The sequence below is a fragment of the Octopus bimaculoides genome, chromosome 18, assembly GCF_046866305.1.
Source record: "Octopus bimaculoides isolate indiv1 chromosome 18, ASM4686630v1, whole genome shotgun sequence".
In the NCBI taxonomy this organism is placed as follows: domain Eukaryota; kingdom Metazoa; phylum Mollusca; class Cephalopoda; order Octopoda; family Octopodidae; genus Octopus; species Octopus bimaculoides.
Window position 1 is genome coordinate 3,726,353 of NC_142945.1, and position 12,500 is coordinate 3,738,852.

The following is a 12,500-nucleotide window of genomic DNA, read 5'->3' on the forward strand; positions in this document are numbered from 1 at the left end:
ATACACATATTTTACTTATATAACTTCATGTATGTATATATCTATAAAGGCATATATTTACGTGCATATATATATATATATATATATATATATATTTATTGGGTCGTCCCATAAATAATGCGGTTTTTTCAATTGCATGAACGAGCAAGCAAACCAGCGGAGATTGTAGCTCGTTGATTTTTGTTGTTGTTACTTAAAGCATGCGGAACCTATGCTCCATACTTCTGAACCTTTTCCATCGAGTGAAGATGCTTCTTTATAGCAGTGTGGGAGCATTCCATTTTCTCTGCCAGTTCCCTTGTCGTTTGACGAGAATTTTCGTGCAAAAGTTGGTTTAATCACACACACACACACACACACACACACACACACACACACACAGATAAGCAGACATAGATATATGTTATTGTGTCTGGGGAGTGTCATGCTGTTTTAATGTTTTATTAATTAACACACTCACCGGTTCGATTTCCACTCATTTACTTATTTTAGGCATTAAAACTGCATGAATCTCTCCAGACACAATTAAATATGCTTCAACACACGAATTCGCATAAAGAATCTTGCAAACCAAATACAAAAACGAAATAAATTTATGCATAAAAGAAAAAAAGGAAGACATACATATCTATCTAGTTCTAAACATTCATTCTTTATTTGGAGGATTTGCGTTTAAACTCGATGTAAACAGAATAAAACACTGTCGTAAATTCTCTCTGGTGATTCTACAACTTTGGTCCATTTACAGAGTTCTTTCGGGTTTTGAACACTGATTCTTTAGAGATTTCTGCACGACAAGGATAAGAATTTGCACAATTGATAAGATTTGTTGGTATAAACAGGAAGAAAGGGAGACTTGTTTGTATAAATGTATGCATGTGTGTGTATATATATATATATATATATATATATATATATATATATATATATATAGCCTGTGTGACGTAAACGAACGAAGAAACTACGTTTAACAGGGTACAAGAGATTGGTGTAATTTTATAAAACAAGACTATAGAAATGATTATTTGACTGTTAAATTATCAAATTTATGAGAAACTAAAGAAGGGCTGTAACTCCAAATGGATAATCTTTTACAGTTATTTCCCATGGCGGAGAGTAGCTTGCAATGTGCATATGCATTTAAACGTGCAAATTTATATATAAATTACATGTATGAATGTATATATGTATATATACATGCGTAAAATACACACACACATATATATGTATATATATATATAATATGAAGGTACATATAGGTATACATTTACACACGTATATATATATATATATATATATATATATATATATACACATATAAACACAGCTACACATTTGCATACATGTACACACACATATAAATGCATATCTATGTGTGTGTTTGTGTGTATATGTGTGCGTGTATGTATGTATGTATATATATATATATATATATATATATATATGCAGACAATTATTCGAGAACAATTTTGTGCTTCATAAAATAAGGCACTATCAAGAAACGTATATAAACAAAGACAGCTTTTGCTTGTAAATGTCTCATAAACACTTTTTGGATGGAACAGTTTTAGTTGCAACGCACAATATAATACACACACGTACACAAATACACATACACATATGTATATATACATATTTAACGATATATATATAAGCATATACACACATGTATATCTCTATACGTATATATACTCATATATAAACATTCATATATACATATATATATTTAAGTACATGTATACATACATATATATATATAAATACATATACCTACATATATACACATACATATATATATATACATATGTATACATACACATAGATATACACCTATGCATATATATATATATATATATATATATATATATATATATATATATATATATATATATATATATATGCATACATATACATATATACACATGAATATAGAAAACACAAGAGAATGGAGAATTGTGCATTCTATAGTCAGCTTACGTACGTTTCGGATAGACTGTAAGATTCAAAAATTCTATCATGCAGTAATCATCCATATTAATGAATCCCATATTTGATCGGATAAGATTCTTCAGAGACAGAGAAATTAAATACCATCTTATCTTTATTAAAGCTGCACCACATTGCATGGAATTGGGAACATTTTCAGGGAGAGAGACAAAAGTAAAACTAAGGAAACGTATATAAACGAGTAGGGCGGTATCTCAGCGAACCTACTTAGGAGTTGCATCCATCAGATCGTGACAATTAATTAGACCTCGAAGGAAATGTCATTTGATCGATATTAATTGTAAGCCTAAGCTATGAATAGATGGCAGACTGAGTTTATGATAATTCCATAGGGCAATAGCCAATATATTATTTTCCTTCAAATTATAAATATTTGAAAATTAAAATAAAATGAATAATTGTAAAACGTTTCCTTGTTTATTTCTGTGTTCCTTTCTGTGGAAGAGCGTAGGCTCGAAACGTTAAAGACTTTCAATTCCTGAGCGTTATACTAATACATCTATTTGTTTTCTACACCACCTGTCTTCGTCTGTTGTTTTTTTTGTGAATTCTCCCTACACACACACACATATATATATATATATATATATATATATATATATATATATATATATATATATATATATACGACGGGCTTCTTTCAGTTTCCGTCCACCAAATCCACTCACAAGGCTTTGGTCGGCTCGAGACTATAGTAGAAAACACTTGCTCAAGGTGCCACACAGTGGGATTGAACCGGAGATCATGTGGTTGGTAAGCAAACTACCTACCACACAGCTACTCCTGCGCCTATAAACTGTCCCCATCCTCTCCCCATTCAATTTCATACACAAACCATTTACAATTTCTCACACTGAAAAATAAACACAGACACTATTTATTTCTTTATCTTTTTATTTACTATCATTGCAAATAATAATCATTGTAAGTCGTAGGATATTGGGTTAGTCTCTTCACACTCACAGGTCGAGTATATGGTGGTGGTGGTGGTGATGGTGGCTGTGGTGGTGTTGGTGGTGGTGTGTTGTGGTCTTAACGGGTTAATCAAAGGTTAAACATGCGCCAATAGGAATCAGTAACGCATTTAGAAACTATTTATTAGATTGATTTTTAGATGGGTTACTGTTTTATCTTAAGATTAGTCATAATATCAGCCGTAAGACTGGATGTGAGATTGGTAATAGTTATGATCTTTAGAATGGTCATAGTATTGGTTATCAGTCGCAATATTAACCGTAAGATTGGACATGGAATTATGTGATTAATATAATATTAATCTTACGACTAGTCATAAGATTATTCGACTCATCTTAGTATTAGTAGAAATATTCATCCTAAGATTGGATATGGGATTAAGTATGTGATTGATCATAATATTAATCTTACGACTAGTCATAAGATTATTCGACTCATCGTAGTATTAGTCGCGATATTCATTGTAGCATTGGATATAAGATTGAAAATAGTTTTAATGATGAAATTAGTGATAATATTGGTTCTTGGATAAGTCATAAGATTATTCGACTGATTTTAGTATTAGTCGCCATATTCATCGTAGTGCTGGACATGGGATTGGAAGTAATATTGCTCGTGAGATTGGTCGTAATATTGATCCATGCCATATGGTTATTCTGCTGGTTGTAGATCCGATGTTGGATCAGTCACAAACGTTGGTTCTTTAGATTCCTCTGAGCCTACTACAAGGTCCATCTCAAGATATTTGCAGTTTAAAAAATTATGGTAGTCATTATTGAATCTAATGGAAAATTTTATGATAAACAATATATTTTAGATTTTTCTGGAAGGACAAATTGAAATAGTTTTTGTTTGGAAATTTGTCGCTCAAATTAAATAAAGCTAAATAACAGGGAATTAGCTTTGAGCGTCACTTAACACAAAAAGAAACCGTGGATCATCGTTTAATCTGTAAATATAACAGGGGGTCAGAATTAGGAAATTGTCCACCGGAGGATATACTAATAAACCAAGCAAGTTGCGACTTCTTTCATAATGCAAGAACATTCAAAGTTTACAATGACGTTGTTCAGTTGTCTTCTCTTTGTTGTTGAAGTTTCAGAAATCTACTCCAGATGTCTCCATCAGTTGCTTCTTGTTGTCTCATCTTTTTTTCTCAACCTGGTCACGGTACAGCTTCCCGACCCGGAAATATAGTTTCTTCGTCTTCTCGGCTGTGTAAAGTAGAAATAGAAAAGAAATAGAAAGTCTTAGTACAACAGAAAATTCGATGATTACCGTTTCTGTTTTTTTTATTCATATTTGTGCTAATGGATTTTATTTTTAATTGTTTTGCCATTGGATTGCGGCCATGCTAGGGCATCACGTTGAAGGGTTTTATCAAACAAATCGACCTCAGTACTTTTTGTCAAAGTCTTGTTCTTATTCTACCGGTCTTTATGCTGAAAATCTAGGTTTTGGGGCGTACACAAAGCAACACCGGTTATCCTATGGTGGGGACACATACACACACACAAATGGGTGGTGATGGTGGTGGTGGTGGTCGGAGGTTGGTCAAGTGCTTGAGTGGTACTCATTTTTCAATTGAATGAGGTGACCAACGTGAAATAAAGTATCTTGCTCAAGGGCCCGCACTATGAATCGAAACTATAACTCCGTGACCGTGAACCCATCTCTCTGTCCCCTAAGTTATGCACATTCTCTCTCTCTCTCTCTCTCTCCACACACAGACATGTAAATATATATATATATATATATATATATATATACACACAAGAGTGTGTGTATGCATGTATCAAATGTGTGTGTGTGTGTGTGTGTGTGTGTGTGTGTGTGTGTGTGTGTGTGTTGTTAGTGTCATTGTTATTTAAAATTTATGACTGTTCAGGTTCGGACGAGATGACAATTTCTAAGAGAGCATAGAATAGAATTTCGCCCAAATCGCTTGTGAAAGGGTAAAATAGAAAGAAGAGGGCGACGAAAAATAAAAAGAAAAAAAGAAATCCCGCCAAAATAAAACAAACAAAGACTAAAGCTAAAAAAAAAAAAGATAACAAAAAAGTAACACGAAGTTAACAAAGCCAAGGAACGGTCATCCCAATTTGGCTGTATGTCTGTGTGTGTGAGAAAGAGACATTATAAATCGATTTGATTTATCGGTGTTAGGCTTTCCGCTGAACCGTACAATGTTAATGTGTGTTTTCGTCACCTCCGTTCGTATTTACTGGATGTGACGTTCACTGGTCCGATAAATAAATAAGTCGACATAACAACACATGTTTTAGCCGCCACCCTCTCCTCTCATCAACGAACAGATGTTGTGGGTGGATGAAAATGACCAAGAAAAAGTGGTAACAAAAACAGAAAGTAAGAAAACAAAAAGAAAAAAAAAAGCGAGAGAGAGAGAGAGACGGAAAGTGATGGAAAAATCTAGAATCTACAGTTTCATGTATTTCGTTTATCTGATTTCGTAATGTCAATGTGATAATATAATGTTAAACATTTGATAGTTTATGAAAAGTCGATTTGCAAATTTGCATTTCTCTTCGTCCTTCTGCTTGACAGAAGACGAAACAAAGAAACTTTGACCTTTTTGTTTTGTTAAATAAAGTTAGTCAGAGGGAAAAGGGGACATTACATGTGACCCCTTTTCAGGCCCCCATTCTCATCACCATATTGCTGGGATCAATACGACTGACGCTCAGTCCGAACCGAACATCTGTAACTCGATGTTCAATCTCAGCAAGGGGTACTCTGCCGAAGTCTAATGTTTGTAACACAGTGAAAATAAACGCCACAAAAGTTAGGACCATGGGGCCACATGGCAACCCCAATATAACGCCTCCTGTTAGAACCATGTGCTGATGTTGGTATTAAACCAAGCGATATGTTTGCCCATATCGTCACATACTATCTAAAGTTTGGACCATTTGCTGCCCTTGGAGCAACATGTTAGCTCGAAAATAGGGTCTAAAGTAAGAACGTCGAATGTGCAGATATTAGTACTAAACTGGGCAAAATTTATCCCAAGCATTCCGTCTGAAGTTAAGATTATGTGCTTATATTAGTGCTAAACCGGGCAACACGTTAACCCTAAAATACTGCCCAAAGTTAGAAGCAAATGCAATACCAACGTTTGGCATAGTTCACTGGTTTGTAGAAGAAATACGCTCCATAGATATTTAAACCCTGAAAATACGAAATTAGTTACAAACTTCCACAGAAACGGTGATATTGACAGAATATTTCAGGAGAAAAAAAGGGAGGAAGAAACTTAAGATCAGCGCAAATAGTCTTTAAGTATCGTCTGGTATCACTCAGGTAGCACCAGTTAATCAACGACAGCAAAACTAAACACATCATCCAAGAGCTCAGAAGTGAAAAGAACAACCTTCTGAGACTTGGAAGGGAACTCCAAAAAACCACTCACTGCCTGGCGATGTTTAAAAAACCATAATCGCAGAGTTAGTATATCGTAACATAGACTTGGAAGAGAATCACTCAACATACAACCAGAAGACTATCTATGGGTAAGTTTCCCGTATATTTGACATATATTTGACGGTGTATTTGACGGTGATTGGTTACGAATAAAGGCGGCGAGGTGGCGGGATCGTTAGCACGCCGGGCGAAATGCTTAGCGGTATTTCGTCTGTCTTTACGATCTGAATTAAAATTCCGCCGAGGTCGACTTCGCTTTCATCCTTTCAGGGTCGATAAATTAAGTACCAGTTGCATACTGAGGTCAATCTAATCGACTGCCCCACTCCGCGAAATTTCGGGCCTTGTGCCTAGAGTAGAAAAGAATATTGGTTACAAATGTTAGCTCAAGACCAGCAATTTCGAGAGGGGGGGGGGATAAATCAGTTACACCGACCCCAGTTCACAACTGGTACGTATTTTATTCACTCCGAAAGGTAGAGAGCCAAAGTCGACCTTGACAGAATTTGAACTTAGAATGTAAAGACGGACGAAATGCCGCTAAGCATTTTGTCCGGCGTGCTAACGATTCTGCCAGTTGGCCGCCTTAACAGTAATTGCAATATTTATTTCTTTATTGCTCACAGGGGGCTAAACATAGAGGGGGCAAACAAGGACAGACAAAGGGATTAAGTCAATTACATCGACCCCAGTGCGTAACTGGTACTTATTTCATCGACCCCGAAAGGATGAAAAGCAAAGTCGACCTTGGCGGAATTTGAACTCAGAACGTAACTGCAGACGAAGTACCGCTAAGCATTTCGCCCGGCGTGCTAACCACTCTGCCAGTTGGCCACCTTAAGAGCGATTGTAATATCAAAATGAAAAGTAGCCTCTCTTGGGCGAGTGAGCGTTAACATCACACCATATCTCGAATGTTATGCTTATACAGTTCAAGAATAGGAAATAGGCTCTGAAACACCTAACGAGCAAAAGATACAGTGAAACCTTTAAACTTTACAAGTTGCAACCGAAAATATCGATTATGTCACATATCTGTGAAAGAGGCTTCAAATATGATCAGCAGTTTACCCCAAATGCCCATTGTCTATATTTGACCCAGACTGCTCTGTGATAAATATGGGCAATCGACGGTGGGGGTGGGGCAAACACAGACACAGACACACACACATAAATATACACATATATATATATATATACGACGTGCTTCTTTCAGTCACCGTCTACCAAATCTACCCACAAGGCCTTAGTCGGCCGGAGGTTGTAGGAGAAGATAATTGCCCAAGGTGCCACGCAGTGGGACTGAACCTGGAACCATGTGGTTGAGAAGCAAGTTATATATATTGTATATTATAGACAGGCATTTTCCTTAGTTTTTCTGTTCTCTCCTTTGTCATCGGTTCCATATATTGTCTAAGATCTGTATCGTACAGAAGAACAATGAGGTCTGCTATCACAAGAAGCATGGTTTGTATCTTAGATTATATCCATACTTTATTGTGGCAGTACTTTAATACTGAAGTACTGTACTTTGATAATGAAGAACTGAAGTACAGCATGGTTTGGTGTCTCCACAACCATTCCATTTTTGCCCCGCAACCCGCAGCAGTTTTATTTCTAAACAATCCGTTATGTTTGATTGTGGCTGTCCATCGGTTATTCAACACTATGATGATGATGATGATGATGATGATGATGATGATGATAGCGATGATGATGGTGATTATAATGTTAATTAAGATGACGGTGATCGTGGTGATGAGGTTGATGATAATGATGAGAATGGTGGTGGTGGTGATGATGATGATGATGATGGCGATCATAACGATGATGATGATGATGATGACGAGCGTTTTGTGATGAAGATTTTTGGCAACGGTTTGTTATATGTAGCTTTGATAAATGGCGGCAAGGATGGAGGGGCAGACAGAGTAGGCGGGGGGGGGGGGAATCATCCGGTATCAATGAATGACTTTCTAAATAGGTATTAATCGTAAAGTTTAATTGCTTACAATAACCATAAAAATAAGGAACAATCAAAATCATACACAATTTCCATTTCTTATTTTCATTACAACTACTCAAAATAATAATAATAATAATAATAATAATAATAATAACATTATTGATATTATTACAATCATGCTCATTTTCCTTTTTTTATCATTCTTCAAATTTGTTGTTGCTGTTATTATCATTATTATTATTATTATTGTTATTATTATTTGCCAGCGAAAGACGTTTATCCGAATAAAGAAGAAATGCTTTGAATGCAGGTAAGACTATAAAAGTTAGAATTTTTTTTGTGTGTGAGACGAAACTATTCCAGTCTGAGACATTTTAAATACCATCATTAAAATGTTATAGTCCATTGTTTATAGTTAATAAAAGACTTAATGTGGACACACAGACACAAACATACAGATGCACATTATATTCATATATGAACATGGATAGATAGATACATATATACATACATATATGCATATATATATATATATATATATATATATATATATATATATGACAGACAGAAGCATATGCCGATTTTCATATGCATGTGAGAAGATATAAATGTCAATCTGTCTGTCTGTCTATCTATCTCTCTGTATCTATCTATCTATCTATCTATCTATCTATCTATCTAACCAAGCATATGTCAATATATTCACACAAGCTTATTAAATTATACACACACATACATATATTTACACATACATACATACATACATACATACATACATATATACATACATACATGCATGAATACATACATATATGCATGCGTACATACATGCATGTATATATATGTATACACGCATGCACACACATACACACTACATTTACACGCACACAAACAGGAAAACACACATGCACATCCATCAGTACGCACATTCACGTACAGGAACATATTCATGCGTATATATGTTTGTACGCAGACATACGCATATGTATGTATTACCATAAACATAAACAACTTTCGACAACAAAACAAACGAATTCATTTAAAATTAATTTCTAATTCATGAAAAAAAAAAAAAAGAATATAGAAAAAAAAAGAAAGGAATAATTTTTTTTCTTTCTCGGAAAAACAAGATTAAAACGAAGCTTTTGAAAGCAGAACAATTCTTGTAGACAAACTAGGTCACACCATCTGTTAATATTGAGTATTTTTGGCTGAGGATTTAAAGACACAGAAACAAAAAAAAAAAAAAAAAAATTAAGCAACAAACAGCAGAAGTCATCATTGTTCATTTCCGTTTTAGCGATATTTAAAATTCGTGGCCAAAAGGTTATTATAACATCATTATTATTATTATAATTATTATTATTATTATTATTGTGTTTTGTTAGTTATTTTTTTTTTACCTCCACTTTTGAAGTATTCTCATCATATTCCAATCAATCATAATGTTCAGTTTTATTATATATATATATATATATATTTTCAAGAATTAACTTCATGCATTAACAATATTGGGTCCGCAATAAAGCGGGGTGGTGGTGGTGGTGGTGGTGGTAGTGGGGACTGGGTGAATGGGGGCTGGGGAGCTAGGGTGGAGGTGAAGTGGATTGATTGACAGAATGACCAGGGCAAGACATTCAAAATGGTGGATATTCTTTCAGTGTTTAGTAAGTCCCTTTATTTATTTATTTATTTATTTTCCCAGGAGTTCAAATTCTGTCATGTTCGAATCTTGCTTTCGAATCTCCCCGAGGACCATAAGATTTTAGAAAAAAAAAAAAAAAAAGAAGAAGAAATCTCAATGTCTACAGAAGAGTAGGAAAAGCCGAAGTAAAAGATAAATAAATAAAAAGAAAAAAACGTAACGGACCTACAGGGATTCAGTTCTATATTTAAGAGATGAGAAATTACGTACAGTATTTACATTATGCCCACGGGCATATGGCGTAGTGGTTAAGAGCGCGGGCTACTAACCCCAAGATTGCGAGTTCGATTCCAGGCAAATAACCTGAATAATAATAATAATAATAATAATAATAACATCGAAAAATACCCTAGGAATGAGAACCCAGGTTCGAAATTTCCCCAAGACACCTGATGAAGGCTGAAGGGTATATCAGCCGAAACGTTGTGTTAACAACAAACAAGATGAGGACAAATATCCGTCAAATGTAAATAATGTAGTACAGGGATTCGTTTTGACCCTTTATATGTTGTGTTTAAATCCTGCCGTGGTCGTTTTTGCACCTTATTCCTCCGAGGTTTACAGAAGAGAATACCAGTCAAATACTCGGGTTTATTTACAATATTTTTATAAGTCCTCCCACAAAATACGTGGCTTTATACATGCACAAAAAACCCTTATTCTTTCCAGTTAATTAGGGAATCTCTGTGTGTTAGTTCGGCGTGCTAGAAATAACAGTAAAATCTCCCGCATATGACATCCCTTCGTCTAACAAAAGTCACATTGGATAACGTCAGCTACAGGTCTCCAGAATATAGAAAAATAAGTATAGCCACAATTGGACTAAATTTGACCATAGATCTGATGGATCAGAGCAAAGCTGAAACTAAAGAACAGCGACAACCACCTCCCCCTGGCGGCCCTTGTGGCAAAAATGTGAAATATTATTATTATTATTATTATTATTATTATTATTATTATTATTATTTCTTCCAGTTTTACGTTCTGAGTTCAAACACCACTAAAGGCAACTCTATCTTTCCCTCCCAACGAAGTCGATAAAACCAGTGAAGTGTTGGAAGCAATGTAATCGATTTGTCTCTTTCCCCGCTAAAATTGCTGACCTGATGCGAAAATTAGAAAGACTTATTTAAGAAAGCAGAAAGTGATTTGGCTGGTATTTCTAGTGGAGCAAGCGACCGCGTACGCGGCCCCTCGCAGGCTTGGAGTCCTCGTCATGAAGTGTTTGCTGTCACTCTTGATTAATATTTATTTAGACGAGAAAGTTTTGTCACAAGATTCCGTTTCATCGATTCCATTGTAGTGTTCTGGATTTTGTAATATTTACATACACGCTCATGCAATCACACACATGAATACACACACACACACACACACACACACACACACACACACACACACACACACACACATATGACACTGTGAGCAAATATCATATCCCGGGCCGACCTAAGCCTTGTGAGTCGATTTAGTAGACGAAACTGAAAGAAGGCCGCTGTGTGTGTGTGTGTGTGTGTGTGTGTGTTTGTGTGTGTACAAAGTCGGCTGTTCACACACAAAATGTTGGACTCATGTGGGAATATTTACACTAACTCATGTGCGAGTTAGTGTAAGGGGCATAACTCAGTTTCGCCACATGTACACGTGGTTTGTTTCCCTTATATCACTGCAGGGCTTTACGTATGCGAATAAGTCAGTGGAAGCATAAGATATCAGCAACTTAGCAGGAAAATGCTCAAGGTTCCGGAGAAATAAAACATTAGATCCCACAGATACATTCATTGACAGTATGGGAGTCATTTGATGCTACAGAAATATGTGCACTCGTCGGTCTATGCATACTAGATGTGCTAAGTGCGAACAGGGTTATACAGAGATAACGGGCTATCAGTCTCTCTTTATATCAAGCATTCCATACTGATAGAAAGGTCTCATTACACACACACACACACACACACACACACACACACACACACACATATATATATATATAAACTCTTGTCGTCTACCCCAGGTCTTTGAAATTTAATTAATAATATCAGGAAAAGTATTTCCAAATACTCTTCAAAGAAATCTTCCTCAAAACTGCGCCAAACTATAATAATGCTTTAGAAAAGAGATTTTAAGACAGAAATTACTAGATTCCCAACTTCTGCCACTGTACACTTAGAATCCACCTAACAATATTATGTGATTCGCCTGTTTCGCTGCTTATATTTCAAAATTAAAACCGTCAAAAATTTTCTAAGGCGAGGTTGTATGGTAAGAAGCTCGATTCCCTGCCCCATAGTTCTAGATTCAGTTCCACTTCGTAGCATCTTGAGCAAGTGTATTCTACTACAGCCTCCGACCGAAGCGTTGTTTCAAGTCGCCCATCCTTTAACAAATTTTCTGGAGAGCAGCGCT

The 12,500-nt window shown here is 35.5% G+C and overlaps 1 long non-coding RNA gene across 1 annotated transcript in view; it reads right to left on the minus strand.

The window, feature by feature from the left end:
• Nucleotides 1-2,883: 2,883 nt before the first annotated feature.
• Nucleotides 2,884-12,500, minus strand: part of LOC149131970 (uncharacterized) — a 57,300-nt gene continuing 47,683 nt past the window's right edge. The window contains exon 2 of the long non-coding RNA XR_016244926.1: nt 2,884-4,196. This is a non-coding gene — a long non-coding RNA (uncharacterized LOC149131970). The remainder of the gene's footprint in view (nt 4,197-12,500) is intronic.